Source organism: Salvelinus fontinalis, chromosome 23 (assembly GCF_029448725.1).
Source record: "Salvelinus fontinalis isolate EN_2023a chromosome 23, ASM2944872v1, whole genome shotgun sequence".
NCBI lineage: Eukaryota > Metazoa > Chordata > Actinopteri > Salmoniformes > Salmonidae > Salvelinus > Salvelinus fontinalis.
The window spans coordinates 7,593,994-7,608,694 of record NC_074687.1 but is presented as its reverse complement, the minus strand read 5'-3'; positions in this window follow the sequence as shown (position 1 = coordinate 7,608,694).

Below are 14,701 nucleotides of genomic sequence, written 5' to 3'. Positions count from 1 at the left end.
TAAACTTCATAGAGCCTTTGAAATTAAAGTGAGAGCACTTGGCCATGTAGATTGTCAGCATTACAAATCAATATGTGAAACAATACTGAAGATATTTTCTGATACAGTTATCTTCCGGTACTCTATCTTCCGGTACTCTATCTTCCCGGTACTCTATCTTCCGGTACTCTATCTTCCGGTACTCTATCTTCCCGGTACTCTATCTTCCGGTACTCTATCTTCCCGGTACTCTATCTTCCCGGTACTCTATCTTCCCGGTACTCTATCTTCCCGGTACTCTATCTTCCGGTACTCTATCTTCCCGGTACTCTATCTTCCCGGTACTCTATCTTCCGGTACTCTATCTTCCCGGTACTCTATCTTCCCGGTACTCTATCTTCCCGGTACTCTATCTTCCCGGTACTCTATCTTCCCGGTACTCTATCTTCCGGTACTCTATCTTCCCGGTACTCTATCTTCCCGGTACTCTATCTTCCCGGTACTCTATCTTCCGGTACTCTATCTCCCGGTACTCTATCTTCCCGGTACTCTATCTTCCCGGTACTCTATCTTCCCGGTACTCTATCTTCCCGGTACTCTATCTTCCCGGTACTCTATCTTCCCGGTACTCTATCTTCCCGGTACTCTATCTTCCCGGTACTCTATCTTCCCGGTACTCTATCTTCCCGGTACTCAATCATCCGGTGCTCATTAAGAAATGCAGCGGCCACTACTGAGGCCCAAATGAGAGTTGTATTTGGAGTGTGGTTTAATGTGGGTGTGTCTTGGGTGTGTCTTTGCCGTCTAATCACACCAAACAAACAAGGGCAGTAGTGAGTAACTTAGTGACAGAGAGGTAAGCCAAGCTAGCATTGCTGTGGAGAGAACGAAGGTTTTTGAAGTTGAGGACTTCTCCCCTCCCTGATTGACTCGACATCTTAAGGGATGCAGTCGCTGGTAAAACTTATTTTAGGAACATTAGTTCTGATAAATTCGAAATAAATTCTATTTAGTTACCACTAGAATTCCACGATAGAATGACAAACCAAATAATTACTCCGATAGATAACAGTTTCTACCTTGTCTTCTCTCTGTATAGAAGCCTAGAGATAAATGGTGGTTTCTACCTTGTCTTCTCTCTGTATAGAAGCCTGGAGATAAATGGTGGTTTCTACCTTGTCTTCTCTCTGTATAGAAGCCTGGAGATAAATGGTGGTTTCTACCTTGTCTTCTCTCTGTATAGAAGCCTGGAGATAAATGGTGGTTTCTACCTTGTCTTCTCTCTGTATAGAAGCCTAGAGATAAATGGTGGTTTCTACCTTGTCTTCTCTCTGTATAGAAGCCTGGAGATAAAGGGTGGTTTCTACCCCGTCTTCTCTCTGTATAGAAGCCTGGAGATAAATGGTGGTTTCTACCTTGTCTTCTCTCTGTATAGAAGCCTAGAGATAAATGGTGGTTTCTACCTTGTCTTCTCTCTGTATAGAAGCCTGGAGATAAATGGTGGTTTCTACCTTGTCTTCTCTCTGTATAGAAGCCTAGAGATAAATGGTGGTTTCTACCTTGTCTTCTCTCTGTATAGAAGCCTGGAGATAAAGGGTGGTTTCTACCTTGTCTTCTCTCTGTATAGAAGCCTGGAGATAAAGGGTGGTTTCTACCTTGTCTTCTCTCTGTATAGAAGCCTGGAGATAAATGGTGGTTTCTACCTTGTCTTCTCTCTGTATAGAAGCCTGGAGATAAATGGTGGTTTCTACCTTGTCTTCTCTCTGTATAGAAGCCTGGAGATAAATGGTGGTTTCTACCTTGTCTTCTCTCTGTATAGAAGCCTGGAGATAAATGGTGGTTTCTACCTTGTCTTCTCTCTGTATAGAAGCCTGGAGATAAATGGTGGTTTCTACCTTGTCTTCTCTCTGTATAGAAGCCTGGAGATAAATGGTGGTTTCTACCCTGTCTTCTCTCTGTATAGAAGCCTGGAGATAAATGGTGGTTTCTACCTTGTCTTCTCTCTGTATAGAAGCCTGGAGATAAATGGTGGTTTCTACCTTGTCTTCTCTCTGTATAGAAGCCTGGAGATAAATGGTGGTTTCTACCTTGTCTTCTCTCTGTATAGAAGCCTAGAGATAAATGGTGGTTTCTACCTTGTCTTCTCTCTGTATAGAAGCCTAGAGATAAATGGTGGTTTCTACCTTGTCTTCTCTCTGTATAGAAGCCTGGAGATAAATGGTGGTTTCTACCTTGTCTTCTCTCTGTATAGAAGCCTGGAGATAAATGGTGGTTTCTACCTTGTCTTCTCTCTGTATAGAAGCCTGGAGATAAATGGTGGTTTCTACCTTGTCTTCTCTCTGTATAGAAGCCTGGAGATAAATGGTGGTTTCTACCTTGTCTTCTCTCTGTATAGAAGCCTGGAGATAAATGGTGGTTTCTACCTTGTCTTCTCTCTGTATAGAAGCCTGGAGATAAATGGTGGTTTCTACCTTGTCTTCTCTCTGTATAGAAGCCTGGAGATAAATGGTGGTTTCTACCTTGTCTTCTCTCTGTATAGAAGCCTGGAGATAAATGGTGGTTTCTACCTTGTCTTCTCTCTGTATAGAAGCCTGGAGATAAATGGTGGTTTCTACCTTGTCTTCTCTCTGTATAGAAGCCTGGAGATAAATGGTGGTTTCTACCCCGTCTTCTCTCTGTATAGAAGCCTGGAGATAAAGGGTGGTTTCTACCTTGTCTTCTCTCTGTATAGAAGCCTGGAGATAAATGGTGGTTTCTACCTTGTCTTCTCTCTGTATAGAAGCCTGGAGATAAATGGTGGTTTCTACCCCGTCTTCTCTCTGTATAGAAGCCTGGAGATAAAGGGTGGTTTCTACCCCGTCTTCTCTCTGTATAGAAGCCTGGAGATAAAGGGTGGTTTCTACCTTGTCTTCTCTCTGTATAGAAGCCTGGAGATAAATGGTGGTTTCTACCTTGTCTTCTCTCTGTATAGAAGCCTGGAGATAAATGGTGGTTTCTACCTTGTCTTCTCTCTGTATAGAAGCCTGGAGATAAATGGTGGTTTCTACCTTGTCTTCTCTCTGTATAGAAGCCTGGAGATAAAGGGTGGTTTCTTCCCCGTCTTCTCTCTGTATAGAAGCCTGGAGATAAAGGGTGGTTTCTTCCCCGTCTTCTCTCTGTATAGAAGCCTGGAGATAAATGGTGGTTTCTTCCCCGTCTTCTCTCTGTATAGAAGCCTGGAGATAAATGGTGGTTTCTACCTTGTCTTCTCTCTGTATAGAAGCCTGGAGATAAATGGTGGTTTCTACCTTGTCTTCTCTCTGTATAGAAGCCTGGAGATAAATGGTGGTTTCTTCCCCGTCTTCTCTCTGTATAGAAGCCTGGAGATAAATGGTGGTTTCTACCTTGTCTTCTCTCTGTATAGAAGCCTGGAGATAAATGGTGGTTTCTACCTTGTCTTCTCTCTGTATAGAAGCCTAGAGATAAATGGTGGTTTCTACCTTGTCTTCTCTCTGTATAGAAGCCTAGAGATAAATGGTGGTTTCTACCTTGTCTTCTCTCTGTATAGAAGCCTGGAGATAAATGGTGGTTTCTACCTTGTCTTCTCTCTGTATAGAAGCCTGGAGATAAATGGTGGTTTCTACCTTGTCTTCTCTCTGTATAGAAGCCTAGAGATAAATGGTGGTTTCTACCTTGTCTTCTCTCTGTATAGAAGCCTGGAGATAAATGGTGGTTTCTACCTTGTCTTCTCTCTGTATAGAAGCCTGGAGATAAATGGTGGTTTCTACCTTGTCTTCTCTCTGTATAGAAGCCTAGAGATAAATGGTGGTTTCTACCTTGTCTTCTCTCTGTATAGAAGCCTGGAGATAAATGGTGGTTTCTACCTTGTCTTCTCTCTGTATAGAAGCCTGGAGATAAATGGTGGTTTCTACCTTTTCTTCTCTCTGTATAGAAGCCTGGAGATAAATGGTGGTTTCTTCCCCGTCTTCTCTCTGTATAGAAGCCTGGAGATAAAGGGTGGTTTCTACCTTGTCTTCTCTCTGTATAGAAGCCTGGAGATAAATGGTGGTTTCTACCTTGTCTTCTCTCTGTATAGAAGCCTGGAGATAAATGGTGGTTTCTACCCTGTCTTCTCTCTGTATAGAAGCCTGGAGATAAAGGGTGGTTTCTACCCCGTCTTCTCTCTGTATAGAAGCCTGGAGATAAATGGTGGTTTCTACCTTGTCTTCTCTCTGTATAGAAGCCTGGAGATAAATGGTGGTTTCTACCTTGTCTTCTCTCTGTATAGAAGCCTGGAGATAAATGGTGGTTTCTACCTTGTCTTCTCTCTGTATAGAAGCCTGGAGATAAATGGTGGTTTCTTCCCCGTCTTCTCTCTGTATAGAAGCCTGGAGATAAATGGTGGTTTCTACCCTGTCTTCTCTCTGTATAGAAGCCTGGAGATAAATGGTGGTTTCTACCTTGTCTTCTCTCTGTATAGAAGCCTGGAGATAAATGGTGGTTTCTACCTTGTCTTCTCTCTGTATAGAAGCCTGGAGATAAATGGTGGTTTCTACCTTGTCTTCTCTCTGTATAGAAGCCTGGAGATAAATGGTGGTTTCTACCTTGTCTTCTCTCTGTATAGAAGCCTGGAGATAAATGGTGGTTTCTACCTTGTCTTCTCTCTGTATAGAAGCCTGGAGATAAATGGTGGTTTCTACCTTGTCTTCTCTCTGTATAGAAGCCTAGAGATAAATGGTGGTTTCTACCTTGTCTTCTCTCTGTATAGAAGCCTAGAGATAAATGGTGGTTTCTACCTTGTCTTCTCTCTGTATAGAAGCCTGGAGATAAATGGTGGTTTCTACCTTGTCTTCTCTCTGTATAGAAGCCTGGAGATAAATGGTGGTTTCTACCTTGTCTTCTCTCTGTATAGAAGCCTGGAGATAAATGGTGGTTTCTACCTTGTCTTCTCTCTGTATAGAAGCCTGGAGATAAATGGTGGTTTCTACCTTGTCTTCTCTCTGTATAGAAGCCTGGAGATAAATGGTGGTTTCTACCTTGTCTTCTCTCTGTATAGAAGCCTAGAGATAAATGGTGGTTTCTACCTTGTCTTCTCTCTGTATAGAAGCCTGGAGATAAATGGTGGTTTCTACCTTGTCTTCTCTCTGTATAGAAGCCTAGAGATAAATGGTGGTTTCTACCTTTTCTTCTCTCTGTATAGAAGCCTGGAGATAAAGGGTGGTTTCTTCCCCGTCTTCTCTCTGTATAGAAGCCTGGAGATAAAGGGTGGTTTCTACCTTGTCTTCTCTCTGTATAGAAGCCTGGAGATAAATGGTGGTTTCTACCTTGTCTTCTCTCTGTATAGAAGCCTGGAGATAAATGGTGGTTTCTACCTTGTCTTCTCTCTGTATAGAAGCCTGGAGATAAAGGGTGGTTTCTACCCCGTCTTCTCTCTGTATAGAAGCCTGGAGATAAAGGGTGGTTTCTACCTTGTCTTCTCTCTGTATAGAAGCCTGGAGATAAATGGTGGTTTCTACCTTGTCTTCTCTCTGTATAGAAGCCTGGAGATAAATGGTGGTTTCTACCTTGTCTTCTCTCTGTATAGAAGCCTGGAGATAAATGGTGGTTTCTACCTTGTCTTCTCTCTGTATAGAAGCCTGGAGATAAATGGTGGTTTCTACCTTGTCTTCTCTCTGTATAGAAGCCTGGAGATAAAGGGTGGTTTCTTCCCCGTCTTCTCTCTGTATAGAAGCCTGGAGATAAATGGTGGTTTCTTCCCCGTCTTCTCTCTGTATAGAAGCCTGGAGATAAATGGTGGTTTCTACCTTGTCTTCTCTCTGTATAGAAGCCTGGAGATAAATGGTGGTTTCTACCTTGTCTTCTCTCTGTATAGAAGCCTGGAGATAAATGGTGGTTTCTTCCCCGTCTTCTCTCTGTATAGAAGCCTGGAGATAAATGGTGGTTTCTACCTTGTCTTCTCTCTGTATAGAAGCCTGGAGATAAATGGTGGTTTCTACCTTGTCTTCTCTCTGTATAGAAGCCTAGAGATAAATGGTGGTTTCTACCTTGTCTTCTCTCTGTATAGAAGCCTAGAGATAAATGGTGGTTTCTACCTTGTCTTCTCTCTGTATAGAAGCCTAGAGATAAATGGTGGTTTCTACCTTGTCTTCTCTCTGTATAGAAGCCTGGAGATAAATGGTGGTTTCTACCTTGTCTTCTCTCTGTATAGAAGCCTAGAGATAAATGGTGGTTTCTACCTTGTCTTCTCTCTGTATAGAAGCCTGGAGATAAATGGTGGTTTCTACCTTGTCTTCTCTCTGTATAGAAGCCTGGAGATAAATGGTGGTTTCTACCTTGTCTTCTCTCTGTATAGAAGCCTAGAGATAAATGGTGGTTTCTACCTTGTCTTCTCTCTGTATAGAAGCCTAGAGATAAATGGTGGTTTCTACCTTGTCTTCTCTCTGTATAGAAGCCTGGAGATAAATGGTGGTTTCTACCTTGTCTTCTCTCTGTATAGAAGCCTGGAGATAAATGGTGGTTTCTACCTTGTCTTCTCTCTGTATAGAAGCCTAGAGATAAATGGTGGTTTCTACCTTGTCTTCTCTCTGTATAGAAGCCTAGAGATAAATGGTGGTTTCTACCTTGTCTTCTCTCTGTATAGAAGCCTGGAGATAAATGGTGGTTTCTACCCTGTCTTCTCTCTGTATAGAAGCCTGGAGATAAATGGTGGTTTCTACCTTGTCTTCTCTCTGTATAGAAGCCTGGAGATAAATGGTGGTTTCTACCTTGTCTTCTCTCTGTATAGAAGCCTGGAGATAAATGGTGGTTTCTACCTTGTCTTCTCTCTGTATAGAAGCCTGGAGATAAATGGTGGTTTCTACCCCGTCTTCTCTCTGTATAGAAGCCTGGAGATAAATGGTGGTTTCTACCCAGTCTTCTCTCTGTATAGAAGCCTGGAGATAAATGGTGGTTTCTACCTTGTCTTCTCTCTGTATAGAAGCCTGGAGATAAATGGTGGTTTCTACCTTGTCTTCTCTCTGTATAGAAGCCTGGAGATAAATGGTGGTTTCTACCTTGTCTTCTCTCTGTATAGAAGCCTGGAGATAAATGGTGGTTTCTACCTTGTCTTCTCTCTGTATAGAAGCCTGGAGATAAATGGTGGTTTCTACCCTGTCTTCTCTCTGTATAGAAGCCTGGAGATAAATGGTGGTTTCTACCTTGTCTTCTCTCTGTATAGAAGCCTGGAGATAAATGGTGGTTTCTACCTTGTCTTCTCTCTGTATAGAAGCCTGGAGATAAATGGTGGTTTCTACCTTGTCTTCTCTCTGTATAGAAGCCTGGAGATAAATGGTGGTTTCTACCTTGTCTTCTCTCTGTATAGAAGCCTGGAGATAAATGGTGGTTTCTACCTTGTCTTCTCTCTGTATAGAAGCCTGGAGATAAATGGTGGTTTCTACCTTGTCTTCTCTCTGTATAGAAGCCTAGAGATAAATGGTGGTTTCTACCTTGTCTTCTCTCTGTATAGAAGCCTAGAGATAAATGGTGGTTTCTACCTTGTCTTCTCTCTGTATAGAAGCCTGGAGATAAATGGTGGTTTCTACCTTGTCTTCTCTCTGTATAGAAGCCTGGAGATAAATGGTGGTTTCTACCTTGTCTTCTCTCTGTATAGAAGCCTGGAGATAAATGGTGGTTTCTACCTTGTCTTCTCTCTGTATAGAAGCCTAGAGATAAATGGTGGTTTCTACCTTTTCTTCTCTCTGTATAGAAGCCTGGAGATAAAGGGTGGTTTCTTCCCCGTCTTCTCTCTGTATAGAAGCCTGGAGATAAATGGTGGTTTCTACCTTGTCTTCTCTCTGTATAGAAGCCTGGAGATAAATGGTGGTTTCTACCTTGTCTTCTCTCTGTATAGAAGCCTGGAGATAAATGGTGGTTTCTACCCCGTCTTCTCTCTGTATAGAAGCCTGGAGATAAAGGGTGGTTTCTACCCCGTCTTCTCTCTGTATAGAAGCCTGGAGATAAAGGGTGGTTTCTACCTCGTCTTCTCTCTGTATAGAAGCCTGGAGATAAATGGTGGTTTCTACCTTGTCTTCTCTCTGTATAGAAGCCTGGAGATAAATGGTGGTTTCTACCTTGTCTTCTCTCTGTATAGAAGCCTGGAGATAAATGGTGGTTTCTACCTTGTCTTCTCTCTGTATAGAAGCCTGGAGATAAAGGGTGGTTTCTACCTTGTCTTCTCTCTGTATAGAAGCCTGGAGATAAATGGTGGTTTCTACCTTGTCTTCTCTCTGTATAGAAGCCTAGAGATAAATGGTGGTTTCTACCTTTTCTTCTCTCTGTATAGAAGCCTGGAGATAAATGGTGGTTTCTTCCCCGTCTTCTCTCTGTATAGAAGCCTGGAGATAAATGGTGGTTTCTACCTTGTCTTCTCTCTGTATAGAAGCCTGGAGATAAATGGTGGTTTCTACCTTGTCTTCTCTCTGTATAGAAGCCTGGAGATAAATGGTGGTTTCTACCCCGTCTTCTCTCTGTATAGAAGCCTGGAGATAAAGGGTGGTTTCTACCCCGTCTTCTCTCTGTATAGAAGCCTGGAGATAAATGGTGGTTTCTACCTTGTCTTCTCTCTGTATAGAAGCCTGGAGATAAATGGTGGTTTCTACCTTGTCTTCTCTCTGTATAGAAGCCTGGAGATAAATGGTGGTTTCTACCTTGTCTTCTCTCTGTATAGAAGCCTGGAGATAAATGGTGGTTTCTACCTTGTCTTCTCTCTGTATAGAAGCCTGGAGATAAAGGGTGGTTTCTTCCCCGTCTTCTCTCTGTATAGAAGCCTGGAGATAAAGGGTGGTTTCTTCCCCGTCTTCTCTCTGTATAGAAGCCTGGAGATAAATGGTGGTTTCTTCCCCGTCTTCTCTCTGTATAGAAGCCTGGAGATAAATGGTGGTTTCTACCTTGTCTTCTCTCTGTATAGAAGCCTGGAGATAAATGGTGGTTTCTACCTTGTCTTCTCTCTGTATAGAAGCCTGGAGATAAATGGTGGTTTCTTCCCCGTCTTCTCTCTGTATAGAAGCCTGGAGATAAATGGTGGTTTCTACCTTGTCTTCTCTCTGTATAGAAGCCTAGAGATAAATGGTGGTTTCTACCTTGTCTTCTCTCTGTATAGAAGCCTGGAGATAAATGGTGGTTTCTACCTTGTCTTCTCTCTGTATAGAAGCCTAGAGATAAATGGTGGTTTCTACCTTGTCTTCTCTCTGTATAGAAGCCTAGAGATAAATGGTGGTTTCTACCTTGTCTTCTCTCTGTATAGAAGCCTGGAGATAAATGGTGGTTTCTACCTTGTCTTCTCTCTGTATAGAAGCCTAGAGATAAATGGTGGTTTCTACCCCGTCTTCTCTCTGTATAGAAGCCTGGAGATAAATGGTGGTTTCTTCCCCGTCTTCTCTCTGTATAGAAGCCTGGAGATAAATGGTGGTTTCTACCTTGTCTTCTCTCTGTATAGAAGCCTAGAGATAAATGGTGGTTTCTACCTTGTCTTCTCTCTGTATAGAAGCCTAGAGATAAATGGTGGTTTCTACCTTGTCTTCTCTCTGTATAGAAGCCTGGAGATAAATGGTGGTTTCTACCTTGTCTTCTCTCTGTATAGAAGCCTGGAGATAAATGGTGGTTTCTACCTTGTCTTCTCTCTGTATAGAAGCCTAGAGATAAATGGTGGTTTCTACCTTGTCTTCTCTCTGTATAGAAGCCTGGAGATAAATGGTGGTTTCTACCTTGTCTTCTCTCTGTATAGAAGCCTAGAGATAAATGGTGGTTTCTACCCTATCTTCTCTCTGTATAGAAGCCTGGAGATAAATGGTGGTTTATACCTTGTCTTCTCTCTGTATAGAAGCCTAGAGATAAATGGTGGTTTCTACCTTGTCTTCTCTCTGTATAGAAGCCTGGAGATAAATGGTGGTTTCTACCTTGTCTTCTCTCTGTATAGAAGCCTAGAGATAAATGGTGGTTTCTACCTTTTCTTCTCTCTGTATAGAAGCCTAGAGATAAATGGTGGTTTCTACCTTGTCTTCTCTCTGTATAGAAGCCTGGAGATAAATGGTGGTTTCTACCTTGTCTTCTCTCTGTATAGAAGCCTGGAGATAAATGGTGGTTTCTACCTTGTCTTCTCTCTGTATAGAAGCCTGGAGATAAAGGGTGGTTTCTACCTTGTCTTCTCTCTGTATAGAAGCCTAGAGATAAATGGTGGTTTCTACCCTATCTTCTCTCTGTATAGAAGCCTGGAGATAAATGGTGGTTTCTACCTTGTCTTCTCTCTGTATAGAAGCCTAGAGATAAATGGTGGTTTCTACCTTGTCTTCTCTCTGTATAGAAGCCTGGAGATAAATGGTGGTTTCTACCTTGTCTTCTCTCTGTATAGAAGCCTAGAGATAAATGGTGGTTTCTACCTTTTCTTCTCTCTGTATAGAAGCCTAGAGATAAATGGTGGTTTCTACCTTGTCTTCTCTCTGTATAGAAGCCTGGAGATAAATGGTGGTTTCTACCTTGTCTTCTCTCTGTATAGAAGCCTGGAGATAAATGGTGGTTTCTACCTTGTCTTCTCTCTGTATAGAAGCCTGGAGATAAATGGTGGTTTCTACCTTGTCTTCTCTCTGTATAGAAGCCTAGAGATAAATGGTGGTTTCTACCCTATCTTCTCTCTGTATAGAAGCCTGGAGATAAATGGTGGTTTCTACCTTGTCTTCTCTCTGTATAGAAGCCTGGAGATAAATGGTGGTTTCTACCTTGTCTTCTCTCTGTATAGAAGCCTGGAGATAAAGGGTGGTTTCTACCTTGTCTTCTCTCTGTATAGAAGCCTGGAGATAAAGGGTGGTTTCTACCTTGTCTTCTCTCTGTATAGAAGCCTAGAGATAAATGGTGGTTTCTACCTTTTCTTCTCTCTGTATAGAAGCCTGGAGATAAAGGGTGGTTTCTTCCCCGTCTTCTCTCTGTATAGAAGCCTGGAGATAAAGGGTGGTTTCTACCTTGTCTTCTCTCTGTATAGAAGCCTGGAGATAAATGGTGGTTTCTACCTTGTCTTCTCTCTGTATAGAAGCCTGGAGATAAATGGTGGTTTCTACCCCGTCTTCTCTCTGTATAGAAGCCTGGAGATAAAGGGTGGTTTCTACCCCGTCTTCTCTCTGTATAGAAGCCTGGAGATAAAGGGTGGTTTCTACCTTGTCTTCTCTCTGTATAGAAGCCTGGAGATAAATGGTGGTTTCTACCTTGTCTTCTCTCTGTATAGAAGCCTGGAGATAAATGGTGGTTTCTACCTTGTCTTCTCTCTGTATAGAAGCCTGGAGATAAATGGTGGTTTCTACCTTGTCTTCTCTCTGTATAGAAGCCTGGAGATAAAGGGTGGTTTCTTCCCCGTCTTCTCTCTGTATAGAAGCCTGGAGATAAAGGGTGGTTTCTTCCCCGTCTTCTCTCTGTATAGAAGCCTGGAGATAAATGGTGGTTTCTTCCCCGTCTTCTCTCTGTATAGAAGCCTGGAGATAAATGGTGGTTTCTACCTTGTCTTCTCTCTGTATAGAAGCCTGGAGATAAATGGTGGTTTCTACCTTGTCTTCTCTCTGTATAGAAGCCTGGAGATAAATGGTGGTTTCTTCCCCGTCTTCTCTCTGTATAGAAGCCTGGAGATAAATGGTGGTTTCTACCTTGTCTTCTCTCTGTATAGAAGCCTAGAGATAAATGGTGGTTTCTACCTTGTCTTCTCTCTGTATAGAAGCCTGGAGATAAATGGTGGTTTCTACCTTGTCTTCTCTCTGTATAGAAGCCTAGAGATAAATGGTGGTTTCTACCTTGTCTTCTCTCTGTATAGAAGCCTAGAGATAAATGGTGGTTTCTACCTTGTCTTCTCTCTGTATAGAAGCCTGGAGATAAATGGTGGTTTCTACCTTGTCTTCTCTCTGTATAGAAGCCTAGAGATAAATGGTGGTTTCTACCCCGTCTTCTCTCTGTATAGAAGCCTGGAGATAAAGGGTGGTTTCTTCCCCGTCTTCTCTCTGTATAGAAGCCTGGAGATAAATGGTGGTTTCTACCTTGTCTTCTCTCTGTATAGAAGCCTAGAGATAAATGGTGGTTTCTACCTTGTCTTCTCTCTGTATAGAAGCCTAGAGATAAATGGTGGTTTCTACCTTGTCTTCTCTCTGTATAGAAGCCTGGAGATAAATGGTGGTTTCTACCTTGTCTTCTCTCTGTATAGAAGCCTGGAGATAAATGGTGGTTTCTACCTTGTCTTCTCTCTGTATAGAAGCCTAGAGATAAATGGTGGTTTCTACCTTGTCTTCTCTCTGTATAGAAGCCTGGAGATAAATGGTGGTTTCTACCTTGTCTTCTCTCTGTATAGAAGCCTAGAGATAAATGGTGGTTTCTACCCTATCTTCTCTCTGTATAGAAGCCTGGAGATAAATGGTGGTTTCTACCTTGTCTTCTCTCTGTATAGAAGCCTAGAGATAAATGGTGGTTTCTACCTTGTCTTCTCTCTGTATAGAAGCCTGGAGATAAATGGTGGTTTCTACCTTGTCTTCTCTCTGTATAGAAGCCTAGAGATAAATGGTGGTTTCTACCTTGTCTTCTCTCTGTATAGAAGCCTAGAGATAAATGGTGGTTTCTACCTTGTCTTCTCTCTGTATAGAAGCCTGGAGATAAATGGTGGTTTCTACCTTGTCTTCTCTCTGTATAGAAGCCTGGAGATAAATGGTGGTTTCTACCTTGTCTTCTCTCTGTATAGAAGCCTGGAGATAAAGGGTGGTTTCTACCTTGTCTTCTCTCTGTATAGAAGCCTAGAGATAAATGGTGGTTTCTACCCTATCTTCTCTCTGTATAGAAGCCTGGAGATAAATGGTGGTTTCTACCTTGTCTTCTCTCTGTATAGAAGCCTAGAGATAAATGGTGGTTTCTACCTTGTCTTCTCTCTGTATAGAAGCCTGGAGATAAATGGTGGTTTCTACCTTGTCTTCTCTCTGTATAGAAGCCTAGAGATAAATGGTGGTTTCTACCCTGTCTTCTCTCTGTATAGAAGCCTGGAGATAAATGGTGGTTTCTACCTTGTCTTCTCTCTGTATAGAAGCCTAGAGATAAATGGTGGTTTCTACCTTGTCTTCTCTCTGTATAGAAGCCTGGAGATAAATGGTGGTTTCTACCTTGTCTTCTCTCTGTATAGAAGCCTAGAGATAAATGGTGGTTTCTACCTTTTCTTCTCTCTGTATAGAAGCCTAGAGATAAATGGTGGTTTCTACCTTGTCTTCTCTCTGTATAGAAGCCTGGAGATAAATGGTGGTTTCTACCTTGTCTTCTCTCTGTATAGAAGCCTGGAGATAAATGGTGGTTTCTACCTTGTCTTCTCTCTGTATAGAAGCCTGGAGATAAAGGGTGGTTTCTACCTTGTCTTCTCTCTGTATAGAAGCCTAGAGATAAATGGTGGTTTCTACCCTATCTTCTCTCTGTATAGAAGCCTGGAGATAAATGGTGGTTTCTACCTTGTCTTCTCTCTGTATAGAAGCCTAGAGATAAATGGTGGTTTCTACCTTGTCTTCTCTCTGTATAGAAGCCTGGAGATAAATGGTGGTTTCTACCTTGTCTTCTCTCTGTATAGAAGCCTAGAGATAAATGGTGGTTTCTACCTTTTCTTCTCTCTGTATAGAAGCCTAGAGATAAATGGTGGTTTCTACCTTGTCTTCTCTCTGTATAGAAGCCTGGAGATAAATGGTGGTTTCTACCTTGTCTTCTCTCTGTATAGAAGCCTGGAGATAAATGGTGGTTTCTACCTTGTCTTCTCTCTGTATAGAAGCCTGGAGATAAATGGTGGTTTCTACCTTGTCTTCTCTCTGTATAGAAGCCTAGAGATAAATGGTGGTTTCTACCCTATCTTCTCTCTGTATAGAAGCCTGGAGATAAATGGTGGTTTCTACCTTGTCTTCTCTCTGTATAGAAGCCTGGAGATAAATGGTGGTTTCTACCTTGTCTTCTCTCTGTATAGAAGCCTAGAGATAAATGGTGGTTTCTACCTTTTCTTCTCTCTGTATAGAAGCCTAGAGATAAATGGTGGTTTCTACCTTTTCTTCTCTCTGTATAGAAGCCTAGAGATAAATGGTGGTTTCTACCCCGTCTTCTCTCTGTATAGAAGCCTGGAGATAAATGGTGGTTTCTACCTTTTCTTCTCTCTGTATAGAAGCCTAGAGATAAATGGTGGTTTCTACCTTTTCTTCTCTCTGTATAGAAGCCTGGAGATAAATGGTGGTTTCTACCTTGTCTTCTCTCTGTATAGAAGCCTAGAGATAAATGGTGGTTTCTACCTTGTCTTCTCTCTGTATAGAAGCCTAGAGATAAATGGTGGTTTCTACCTTTTCTTCTCTCTGTATAGAAGCCTAGAGATAAATGGTGGTTTCTTCCCCGTCTTCTCTCTGTATAGAAGCCTGGAGATAAATGGTGGTTTCTACCCCGTCTTCTCTCTGTATAGAAGCCTGGAGATAAATGGTGGTTTCTTCCCCGTCTTCTCTCTGTATAGAAGCCTGGAGATAAATGGTGGTTTCTACCTTTTCTTCTCTCTGTATAGAAGCCTAGAGATAAATGGTGGTTTCTACCTTGTCTTCTCTCTGTATAGAAGCCTGGAGATAAATGGTGGTTTCTACCTTGTCTTCTCTCTGTATAGAAGCCTGGAGATAAATGGTGGTTTCTACCTTGTCTTCTCTCTGTATAGAATTCTAGAGATAAAGGGTGGTTTCTTCCCCGTCTTCTC